Source organism: Helianthus annuus, chromosome 12 (assembly GCF_002127325.2).
Source record: "Helianthus annuus cultivar XRQ/B chromosome 12, HanXRQr2.0-SUNRISE, whole genome shotgun sequence".
In the NCBI taxonomy this organism is placed as follows: Eukaryota; Viridiplantae; Streptophyta; class Magnoliopsida; order Asterales; family Asteraceae; genus Helianthus; species Helianthus annuus.
In genome coordinates, this window is record NC_035444.2 from 81,273,731 (window position 1) to 81,283,062 (window position 9,332).

Consider the following 9,332-nt stretch of genomic DNA (forward strand, 5'->3'; position numbering starts at 1 on the left):
GCTCAGGGTGTCGCCCTGGTGACTGGCTGTCGCGCCCCGCGTAGGAGGTAGCTAAGGGCTACGCGGCCTGCGAGCGCCCTATTTTCTGGTTTTTATTTTATTTTTGCAAAATTAAAGGTATTTTGGGCTCGGTTTTCTCATACGGGGTATGCTTTAAGACATATAGGGACATTTTAATGATTTTTAGGGTGTCAGATTATTTTGGAGGGTTGTTATATCAAGAGTGTGTGTTTGAGAATTCTATTGCTAAAGGAAGCAGTTATGGTGTTTGTTCCAAGATTTCCATGCAGGTACTCTTGATCGATTTTGCGGTTAATTTATTGTTTAAGTTCGGTTTAAGTTCAAAATAATGTTATGAAATGCAGTTGAGTTTTTTTTTTTTTTTTTTGACCGGCCAACGAGGATTTTATTCAACAACAAAACAACATATAGAAGGACTCTTAGCAAGTCACTGAGTTAAATAACAGCACAATTGTTTTTCATAATTTTTAGTTTTGTTAGCTTATTTACATGACATTATTTTTAAGTAATTTAAAAAATAAAAATATTCATAAAATTAGTTATTCCAATCGGAAATAACTTGATTGGTTTATCCACGCTTCTGAGAGCAATGTAGTAAAAGATATAAAATGGTTGAATTTCTTAACATAAGCCACTTTGGTTTTTTTTTTTTTTTTTTTTTTTTTTTACCATTTTGCACTGATGATTTGATATGCAGATTTAAGCAACTACATCATATGAAGATCCATCTTGAATTGAGTTTGTTTTCAACAATGGATTTGATGTGATTTGATATCAAGTGATGCGTGTGGTTTATCCGCACATATGTTATTTACAATTTTACACAATTCACATTTGTTTATATATATTGGTGTGGTTAATTTCTTGTTTAAGTTCGATACATTGTTTTGAAATGCAATTGAGTTTGTTTTCAATAGTAGATTTGAAATGCAATTTTACACAATGGCCTTTCTAGAGTAATTACACAAATGGTCCCTGGATTAAAAATAAATTAATTACATAAATGGCCCTTCTAGTTGAAAATGGTACTTTAGTAATTTTATTTTAACTTAACAAACAAATTAACAAAAGTTAGTGTTAATACCCTAGGTTGTTACAAAATGAAATGTTAGAACCTTAGAATGTGATTTTAAACTATTAGTACGTGACATTATTATTTTCCATAAACCACAAGGACTAATTTTGTATTTAACTCTTATAATTATATATATTATAACGGACATTTTAAAACTACTTAAACTAAAAGGTATTTTTTATGTATATGTAAGTATGTGTTTATAAAATCAAAATATTAGACAAATTTATATCGATTAAAGAAACTAATAAACTAATTTGACGTTTAAAAAGATCTTTAATAAACTTCAGTAAACAAATTCTAAATATATAATATGTAAATAATACTAATACAAATGCAATAGAAAATAATAGCATGTCTTAAATTGCATATATATATTTTTAATATTGCATTTGTATTATTAACATATTATATATTTAGAATTTGTTTACTGGAGTTTATTAACGATTTTTTTGAATGTCAAATTAATTTAGTAGTTTCTATTATCGATATAATTTTTTCTAATGTTTTGTTTTTATAAACACATACGTAAATATACATAAAAAATACCTTTTAGTTTGACTAGTTTGAAAACATACGTTATAATTATAAAAATATTGCGGATATTAGAATAACTTTATTTTAAAAGAATTTATGTTTTATTTATACTTTATATAAAAAGTAATTTATCTTGTCATTATTATTTACTTTATAAAAATATTAAAATCAATTTTTTTTATAAAATAAATTTAAAACTAATTTTTTATATACATAATTCTTAACAAATAATAATGTTTTTGCAAAAAAAAATATTTTATTATATATATAATAACATTTTTTTGCAGAAATCAACCTTTATGTTATAAATAATCTTTTTGCACAAATCAACCTTTATGTAATCAAAAACCATAGTACCCTCACATGCAAAGCATGTGAGGTAACTTAACTGAGTTTTTGGACGACGTTAGTTATAAAGGTAATAGAACGTTACAAAACATGAACATAAAGGTTGGGTTTTGCCGGTTTCATAGTGAAATGTATGAAGTGCGATTTAGGTATAATATAAAGGTTGATTTATGCAATTTAGTCTTAATAAATATATAGGTATATCGAGAAACCATTTTCAACATCAGCATCCACTGACCAAGTTGTGTCGTATGTTATTTCAAGCGTCGAGGATGAATTCCTTAACAACACTGATTTTACTCTTATAGTTTTTCTCGGTACCATAATACGCTATACTTTTTTTTTGCATATATACTTTTTGATTTATGATGCCTTTTAGTTAGTATTTGGTTTGTTATGTTTTATTATAAAAAGAAGGTCTTGGTTATAGGGACAATTTCTGCCATTTGCAGTGATAAGATTATTATGGTTTCAACCATTGTAAATCCCGTGTCGAGTAAACATTTGAGACAACTGAAAATGAGATGGGTTCAGGTGATGTGGAAGATAAGAAACCTTTGGTTTGTAACCATCGTGACTTTAAAGGCGTTGATATTTTCTCAATTCCTCGGTTACAACTTTACTCATTTTATACTTTATTAAATAAACCAAAAAAAATTAATCATTCACGTTTTATTTCTTTATAACGTAAACAAATTCAAGACACCCATTCGTGTGCAATATTGTACTGGTACTGTGACTTTAACCCTGTTTGATTATGGAATCTCCAAATTCCATCTGTTCCTCGTTCTAATTCCTTAATCATTCCTTTCAACTTTTCAGTATCACCCTTTATTACTGATTCTTGTGCTTTTCTAATCTGTTCATTTAAATATATCTGTAGATTTAATTTAAGATAACATACTCTTCTTGGTTTTTCATGATATTTTCGACTTAAAGCATCAGCTACTACATTTGCTTTTCCTGCATGGTACTGGTTATTACAATCATAATCACTAAGTATTTCCATCCAGCGTCTTTGTCTCATATTCAATTCCTTTTGCCCAAAAACATACCTTAGATTCTTATGATCGGTAAAAATGGTAAACTTACTACCGTAAAGGTAATGTCTCTAAATCTTAAGGGTAAAAATTATAGCTCCTAACTCCAAATCATGGGTTGAATAATTCTCTTCATGGTTCTTAAGTTGTCTAGAGGCGTAGGCTATAACCTTTTGACGTTGCATTAACACACATCCATAACCTAACTTAGAAGCGTCACAATAGACTACAAAGTCTTCAGTTCCTTCTGGTAACGCTAGTATGGGTGCATTGGTTAGTCCTTGCTTAAGAATTCTAAAGGCTTCTTCCTGTTTTGGTCCCCATTCAAACTTAATAGATTTACAGGTTAGCTTAGTTAAGGGAATGGCTATTCTAGAAAAATCTCGAATAAATCTTCTATAATAACCGGCTAAACCTAAGAAACTTCTAACCTCGATTGGTGACTCAGGGGTTTTCCATCTGGTAATTGCCTCGATCTTGGTGGGATCCACATGAATTCCTTCATGATTTACTAAATGTCCAAGAAACTGTACCTATTCTAACCAAAACTCGCACTTTGAAAACTTTGCATAAAGCTTTTCTTTTCTCAATAAACTTAAAAGTGCGTGCAAATGCTTTGCATGTTCCTCTTTACTCTTAGAGTAAATGAGAATATCATCTATAAAGACAATTATGAATTTATCCAAATATGGCTTACATATTTGGTTCATCATGTCCATAAATGCAGCTGGGGCATTGGTTAAACTAAATGGCATGACAGTAAATTCATAATGGCCGTACCTTGTTCTAAATGCGGTTTTAGAAATGTCCTCTTCCTGTACCTTTAATTGATGATATCCTGATCGTAAATCGATTTTTGAGAAAAATCGAGCTCCTTGTAATTGATCGAACGGATCATCGATCCTTGGTAATAGATACAGATTTTTAATCGTGACCTTGTTCAATTCACGGTAATCAATGCACATACGCATAGATCCGTCTTTCTTCTTAACGAATAAAATCGGTGCTCCCCACGGCGATGAACTTGGCTGTATGAATCCTTTTTTCAACAATTCATCTAATTGCTTCTTTAGTTCCTGCATTTCTGCGGGTGCCAAACGGTAAGGTGATTTGGCAATTGGCGCTGTCCCTGGTAGCAGATGGATTCTGAATTCAACTTCCCTGTCCGGAGGTAGTCCTGGTAATTATTCTAGAAACACATCTGAAAACTGAGATACTACTGGAATATCTTTTAGTTCTTTTTCTTTAGTGTTAGTGATTATGGAAATCAAATACACTAATGATCCTTTTCTTATATAACTTGGTGTTTTCATCACAGAGATGAATTTCGTGGATCTAGATGGCTTATCTCCTTTAATTGTGATCTTTTCCTCTTTGGTGAATTTACTTGGATTGACTTTTGATCACATAAAATACTGGCTTTATTGGCTATTAACCAATCCATTCCTAATACAACATCAAGTCCTGCTAGATTCATTGGATAAAGGTTTGCAATAAACTTTTGATTTAAAAATTCTATTCTTGCTCCCTGCAAGATTTCAGAAATCCTAACGGTTTCTCCATTTGCTGTCTCTACTTGACATTCTTGTGGGAGTTTAGTTAATGGTTGATTGAAAAGTATGCAAAATGAAGTATTAATAAAACTTTGGTTTGCACCAGAGTCAAATAATACTTTAGCAAAAATATCATTAACTGAAAACGTACCGGCTATCACGTCCGGAATCATCTTGGCTTCTTCTGCAGTTAGAACAAATGCTCTAGAATTTTTGGTAGTCTTATTGCCCATGGCTGGAAGTAGTTTTGGACAATTCGGCTTGATGTGAGCTTTTTCTCCATAGTTGAAGCACATTCCATTATTGGGTTTCTTCCTACAGTCTTCTTCCTTGTGTCCTGGTATCTTGCAGAAATTGCAGTAAGTGGAGCATTTTCCCGAATGCTTCTTTTTGCAGGCCTTGCAGTAGGGTGCAGAGGTAGAACCTACATTTCTCCCATGGTTGGAATTTTCATAACGAAATTCTTGGGTAAGCCTTTGGGCTAGGTTCCTTCTCTGGTCTTCTTCTCGAGTACGCACTAACTTATCTGTCAAGGTGTTTGCTAGTTCTACAGCTTCTTCTATAGTTTGAGGTCTAGCTGCCTTGACTACATGCATAATCTCACTGGTTAATCCCCAGATGTAACGAGCGATTAATACTAGTTCAGGTGATGCAAAGGTTGGTACTATTCTAGCATATTCAAAGAATAATGTAGTGTACCCCTTACTATCTATTCCAGTCATTCTAAGGTTTAAAAAATTGTTTGCTATCTGTTCTTTTTCATTGGGAGGGCAAAATTTCCTTTCCACCACGTTCTTAAATTCCTCCCATTCCATATTGTAAACCCTATCACTTCCCCTAGACTGGAGGATAGTGTTACACCATTCTAAGGCTGAGTTCTTAAACAGATTGGAAGCAAACATTATCTTATCCTCTTCCGCACTACTTGCTTATTTTTAAGACAACCTCAGTCTTTTCTATCCAACGTAGAGCTGCAACGGCCCCTTCATTGCCCGAGAATTCCATTGGTTTACAAGACCAAAATTCCTTATAAGAACAACCATAAGACATGGTCCTTCTTCTTTTGGGTATGGGCACTTGAAGTACGGGTCCATTGTTTACGCTGTCTTCAGGTTCAGTTGGTCGCTTACTGCTATTGTTACTTTTATTATCAGCTTCCCTAACTGTTTTGATAATATATGGCATTGCATCTATTATCCCTTGTGTAACACCCCGTGTTTTCGAATGTCAAAGTCAAAGTTAAAGTCCAAGTCAACTTTGACTTTCTTTGACTGTAGATAGTCGATTTTGTGTTTTAGTTGTATTATGTGGAGTAAGTGTTGTATTCAGCAAGAATCGAAGTAATCGAACGTGTTTTAATGCGAACCGATCTACGACGGTGAATGATAGGAAGTAACAATGCGATAAAGTTAACCTAATCAGTAATCAAACCGATCTAACAATCAATCAAGCTCGAGACTCGAATTATTGAATTATTAAATTGTGGTATTGTTATACGTGCGTGTGTGCCTTATGTGTTACTTGTGCGTGCTTACTTTATGTTTGGGGTGGTATTCAAGCAAATCAACCGAAAATCGAATCGAAACTCGAAAAGCAATCAAACTCAATCGAAACCGACATCGAAACGTGACTTATAGAAGATTGTATGTTAGATATAATGGTTGGGATTAAAAGTGATTTGACTAGGAACTCTATCGTATCCGTATCATCGTTCATCGAAATCGAAACGTCGAAAAACGTCGCAAAATACTTGAAGTGCGTGGTGGATCGAACAGGAAGGCATCCTGATCGAGCAGGCCAGCCGATCGGCTAGCACCTTCCCAGCCGATCGAGCTGCCCACTCGATCGGAGTTCCTAGCCGATCGGCTGCCACTTTCCTCTTTTGGAAGCCTATAAATAGGGCTGTCATTGTCATACTTTCCATTTTTGGAAAGCTCTGATCGAACCAGCTATCTTCTTCACCTTTTCTCCAATTTCTCTCAATCCCGGTAAGTTTTCACTCTAATTCTTGTACGTTTTCAATCATTACTTGATTCTACACCTTTCTATCTTTCAAAACTTGGATTCTAACCGTGAAATCACTAAGATCTAAGTGTTCTTGGGTGATGTCATCATGGTGTTCTTGAAGAACATCATGTTTTGGCCTCATTCCACCATGATTAGCTTAGATCTAACCGATTTCCACATAAACAAGTTAAGATCTATCATAGATCTAAACATTTTCATGAGGTGAAGGATTGAAAGAAGGATTTCCAACTTTCTTTCAACTCTTTTACACTCAATGCTTTTAAATCAATAGAAACGGAGCTTGAACCGGCTAAAAAATCATTCTAACAGTTAAGGGGTTCAAGATTCGGATTCTATATACAAGGTTAACCCGATATCGGTTAAACTCTAAACCGACATTCCGAACCGTTCAACCGGCCGGACTTGGGCGATTCCTGTTCGAGCCAAGGGAACAGGTAGGAACGAAGGTTATCATAGTTCAACATGTTGTCAAGATGCCTTGAAAGAATGACAAATAAACAAACAATCAAGTGTTAGACGAAAGGCCGACCAGGTCAGAAATGCTGGCCGAACGGCTAGGCTGTTCAAACAGCCCAGCCGATCGGACATACCAGCCGATCGACCGGGCCAGCCGATCGGCTAGCACATGGTCCCACATTTCCAAACTTTCGAAGTATAGTATTGACGAAGTAATGTTCAACCAAATGCGTCGCCCGATTGGTAAACATTACTGTTCGGATCATGAGATACTATGCTTCAACACTTAATCGTTTTCACGACTTGTTCGTAGTAGGGAATGCCAGCCGATCGAACAGACTATTCGATCGAGTGACATTCAGTTGAGGGCTAACTTTGAAGCTCCTAGCCGATCGAGTGAGCTAGCCGATCGAGTGAGCTAGCCGATCGAACGAACCATTCGACCGAACGACTTGAAAAGGTAGGAACACTTCAGTGTTCTCAAATACTGCAATAAGAACTTCAAAAGTTCAAATCCTCTAACAGAAACACACCAGAGGAAGAAACAATCCACTCGAATGGTCCAGCCGATCGAGTCAACCGGCCGATCGAACAGGACTGTCCAACCGGATATACTAGCCGATCGAACAGGCCGTCCGATCGAACCTGCCGTTCGATCGACCAGCCCATTCGATCCATTCACACTTGTTTACTTTTCCGCATTGCTTATCGTTATGCTATCGAACTATTTAGGCTAAACTTACTCTCAGCGCTCCCTTCAATCCACAATCAATCACTGTGAGTATACTCGATCCCTTTTTGCTTTTAGCACTGTTGGGTGTTACATACGTTACCTATCAAATCACAATCAAACACAAACTATTTGAACGCTGACCATTTGCATGTGCTACTTGACTAAATGAATGCTGTTTATTATGTTTACACGTGGAATGCTATCTACCTGCCTTAGCAACATAGTACTATAGTTTGGACTCAGCACCCGTTCACACTGGCATGGATTACGGTGGTAATCATGTAGTGCAAACCGTCTCGGACGGTCAACCCGCAATCGTTGGTACCGATGGTCCCATGTCGATAATTAACATGCATTGTTTTCCTCTATGTACGTGCCTGGTTATGCGTAAATTATTCGAACTCTATATGCTATTATCAAACTTGTGTGCTCACCTTTACATTTTATGTATTGACTTTATTTTAAGGTATGTGACAGGTAATTAGGATGCTTACTTGCTAGGAAAGCGAGGCAATAATAAAGCTTTAGAGCCCATCTAGCAGTTGTAGGTCGTAGCCTACCTAGGGGTCTCCAGGAGCGAATAAACTATAGCCATGGAGCCGTTGGAGCTGTTCGATCAAGCATCTATGGCATTAGTTGTCTGTAGATCTTGTCCGGACGAGTCTTAATGACTCTGGGCAGTACTTTTAAACATTTGGTTGTAATAAATTAAATCTGAGTTGTCGAAACAGTACTACTTGTTTAGTTGTATTCTATGATAACTTGCTTATTTATTTGGGATACGGTATGGGACGTATCACTTAATTGAATTTGTAATAATAGTTGTTGTGGAAACTTCTGGACAATCTGTTTCGCTCAGTGTCGCGCCCCGATGATTCCGCCATCGGTTGGGGTGTGACAGATTGGTATCAGAGCCATAACTATTGAGAATTAGGTTAGACACGACCTAGTCCGGGTCGCTGTCTTAGAGACCTAGACTATAGTTAGGAACCATCAGACCAAGTTTATGTGCTTATTCTGTAATCCTTCACTATCACTACACTCTAGTTTCAAATAAAAGTCGGTGGATTTAGTTAGGAATAGGTGTGAAAGCCGCAAAATCCTGACCAAACTGCCTGACTTAAGACTGATTTCATTCGTTTATTCATGTTTATCTCGTTATTTTTACCAGCAAACAAGGGAGATTATACCAAACCAGGAGTGAAATCCATATTTTGATGCATAATCTCCTTTATTTTATTAAAAACAAGGAAGAAATTGCTAAGCCAAGGGGTGAAACCCTAACCTTAGCAGTTTGTTCTAAATTTTATCTATCTCACCAAGGCTTCGACGGACTCCAACGACCTTAACTCACAAGTATGACCTAGGGAACGCGTGTGGAATGCCCGAGAATCGAGGCAGAAACACGACCTCTAGAGTTGAAAGTGACGACGAGTCTACTGCGAATAGTCGAATTGCCTTGGGTAGTCGATGTCTAGTAGCCGCAGACAATCTATCTCTCGATTTTATATGTTTCAAAGTCGTCTGGTACACTTGTTGAT

At 35.9% G+C, this 9,332-nt stretch overlaps 1 non-coding gene across 1 annotated transcript; it reads left to right on the plus strand.

Moving 5' to 3' along the window:
* The first annotated feature begins 570 nt into the window (after window positions 1-570).
* LOC118485332 lies at window positions 571-655 on the plus strand. The gene has a single exon (XR_004875633.1). It is a non-coding gene; the product is annotated as a small nucleolar RNA U36a (small nucleolar RNA).
* Window positions 656-9,332: the final 8,677 nt, after the last annotated feature.